The sequence below is a fragment of the Rutidosis leptorrhynchoides genome, chromosome 7 (genome assembly GCF_046630445.1).
Source record: "Rutidosis leptorrhynchoides isolate AG116_Rl617_1_P2 chromosome 7, CSIRO_AGI_Rlap_v1, whole genome shotgun sequence".
NCBI lineage: Eukaryota > Viridiplantae > Streptophyta > Magnoliopsida > Asterales > Asteraceae > Rutidosis > Rutidosis leptorrhynchoides.
This window is the reverse complement of record NC_092339.1, coordinates 285,314,918-285,318,387: the sequence shown is the minus strand read 5'-3', so window position 1 is coordinate 285,318,387 and position 3,470 is coordinate 285,314,918. Positions and strand designations below refer to the sequence as shown.

General features: G+C 29.6%; 1 non-coding gene across 1 annotated transcript; it reads left to right on the top strand.

The window, feature by feature from the left end:
- Positions 1-277: 277 nt before the first annotated feature.
- LOC139860699 (small nucleolar RNA R71) lies at positions 278-384 on the top strand. Its single transcript, XR_011763327.1, has one exon. It is a non-coding gene; the product is annotated as a small nucleolar RNA R71 (small nucleolar RNA).
- The last annotated feature ends 3,086 nt before the right edge of the window (positions 385-3,470 follow it).

The following is a 3,470-nucleotide window of genomic DNA, read 5'->3' as shown; positions in this document are numbered from 1 at the left end:
ATCTTTAGTCATCTTTTCCATTCGTCTTTCGAAAGCATCTATCTTTGCGGAAATGGAATCAAAGTCATGGCTAGAATCGGCTCTAGCCGCTTTAGATGATCTAACGATGTCTTTTTCTTGATGCCACTCATGTGAGTGGGAAGCAGTGTTATCAATAATTTTGTAAGCTTCAGTTGTGGTTTTCTTCATAATGGAACCACCAGCTGTTATATCGATGTCTTTTCGTGTAGTGATGTCGCATCCTTGGTAGAATATTTGTACTATTTGATAAGTGTCTAAACCATGTTGCGGACATCCTTTCAACAACTTTCCAAATCTTGTCCATGCCTCATATAAAGTTTCATTTGGCTTCTGTGTGAACGTAACTATTTCTCCTTAAAGTCTTACGGCTTTAGATGCCGAAAAGAATTGTTTAAGAACTTTTTCAACTAAAACATCCCATGTATCAATCGCCCCTTCATGTAACGATTCTAACCAATCTTTGGCTTCTCCCTTTAAAGTCCAGAGAAATAACATGAGATAGATCTATTCATCCTCAACTTCTTTGATTTTAAATAGAGTACATATCCTATTAAAGGTTTGAAGATGTTCGTTTGGATCTTCCTTCGGTGCACCACTAAATTGGCATTGATTAATTACCATGTGTAGGATTTGTCCTTTGATTTCATAATCTGGCGCATTAATATCTGGTTGAGTAATTGCGTGACCTTGGCCAGTGCGTTTAGCCCTCATTCGGTCTTCCATACTTAGAGGTTCCAGATTTTCCATGATTGAATTTGTTAAATCTGAATCATTAGAGGATTCTGATTTAATGGTTTCTTCCTCGACAATCTATGGATGAGTGATTTGTGGTTCAGGAGGAATGATTAGTGGTTCAGGATCTCTGAATTGTCCCTGAATATCCTCCGGATCCTCAATTATGAGGTCGAGTTCAAAAAATGGATTATCGGAAATTTGAATTGGAGTACTTGGTCGACTAGATGATGATTCTAAAGAAATATCAACGGCGACAATGTTGACTAGATGTCTTGATTGAGTTACAGGTAGTGAACATATGAAAGGTGGTGAACGTTTTGCTCGGTGCATTCACTGAATATCCTATTAGTTATAAAAGATAAAAATTATATAAGTTATCAAATTAATAGACTTTTCTGATTTTGCCCACGTTTCGAATAGCCAATAGATGCAGCAGGTAGCCAGGACCCTTTAAATCGGAAGCCCACAACTCGCCACTAACAAATCCAACTATTACTACGAATGAGAAAATTTTGGATGTCTATCAATTTAACCGCTTAAAATAATTTTTCGTCAAATTTTTAAATAAAAATCTATATCCTAAAAACTAGAGTGTTGAGAAATAAGAAAGAAAAAGAGTGCGTCGGAAAACGTCAAAAAATAAAAGGTCGAAAAATAATAATAAGAAAGTAAAGCGTTGAAACTTAAAATTCTAAAAACTTAAGACTAAAAGTTGCGTCTAAAGGTATAAAAGCTTAAAAGGAATTCTATATCCAAAACGGCAATAACTTAATTAGGCACTAAAATCTATAAAATATTAAAGCGATAAGCGACGTCGTAAAATTCTAAGGCGTCTAAATCTTAATCTAAAGAAAAAGCACTTAAGGGATTTTACGGCAAATCTTAGAAATCTAACAATAAAAATAAACTACGGCAAAAACTAACTTAAAACTAATTACGAACGATAAAAATGCAAATTACAATTAAACGATTAAAAAGATACAAAATTTAAAAATAAAACTAAAGTTATAAAAAAATACAATTTTTATAAAAATATTATTTTTATATTATTATTTTATAAAAGTATTAATTTTATAAATTAATAAAACTAATTAAAACTTAAAAATATAAATTTAATTAAACTAAAACTAATTAATATTAAATATAAATCCTAATTATAATTAATAATAATTATAACCCTAATATCACAATTAATGCACGTACTAGGTTGCAGATGTCAGACGGCTCCACGAGTGCGGATGTCTTCTGCCCAAAAACTCCGCGAGAGTAGAGGATGCAAATTCAAACGAGCTGTAGGTTCAAATTCGTGCAGTTTCAACGTTTTTTTTACTTTTTTACTTTTAATTTTTATTATTTTCAGTTTTTATTTTATAGAAAATGTAATAACACTTATAGTAAAAATTGCTTACTAGTTTTTTTTTAACTTTTCACAATAAATAAAAATATAAACTTTTTAATAAACTTAAAAATATAGATATATATTTTTCTTTTTTTTATGTTTTTATATTTTTTATTTTTAATATTTAAAACTTATATTTTTTTTACAAAAATAGATTAAAACTTAATAAAAATCTCTTTTTTTATTGCGTTTCGCTTTGGTGTTAAGTGAAGTTCCCCGGCAGCGGCGCCAAAAATACTTGATGTTATGCGAGGTGTATACGAAATAGTTATAATTTTATTACAAAATACTATTAAATACGATACAATTTTACACAAGTTATTTATTTATTATTAGAGTGGATATACCTAAACCTTGCTACAACACTATAGGCAGTGTACCTAATCGTAAAGTAGTGTAGTTTTTAGTATGTCCGGTTCGTTCCGCAGGGAGCTAGCCAAGTTTAACGCTATATTTTTTTTAAACTATATTTATGTATATATATATATATATATATATATATATATATATATATATATATATATATATATATATATATATAAGTAGTATTATTATTATTATTATAAAAGGGTGTTTTTACCGTTTAATGACCGGTTTGTCGATTTTAAGTTCTAATTAAAAATAAATATAACTTAATTTAAAGCGTAAAGTAAATGACGATATATAAAATGCGATAAAATAAAAGTACGATAATTAAAAGTGCAATAATTTAAAGTACGATAAATAAAATGACGATAAATAAAAATACGATGAGATATAAATTAAGAGAATTATGCTTATTTAAACTTCCGTAATCATGATCTTTGACGTGTTGATTTTAATTTATTACCATGGGTTAATTGTCCTTTGTCCTGGATTATTCGATATGTCCATATGGTTTTGTCCATAATAGTCCATCAGTCATAATTATAAAGTGCGAGAGTCTTCATCAAATTATCCTTATACCCGAAGTCAAATATTCCAACTAATTGGGGATTCGAACTGTAACAAGGTCTTAATACTTTGTTTAATGAATACACCAGATTATCGACTGCGTGTAGTCCAAGGTTTTAATACTTTGTTAAAAATTACACCAATTACCCTTGAATGTAATCCACCCCTATTTCAACGAGTCCATTGACTATTAATCCATCCCCGTGTCCGGTAAAATGAACAATTATTGGTATTTATAGATATCCTGCCCACCGTACCCTATTAAGCGTATGTGGTTATTTATATATACGTCAAATTGTAACCTTTATATTAAATTAACAAGATATCGTTTAGTTAATTAAATATAAGCCCATTAATAGCTGTTGATGCATTTTATGTAAGT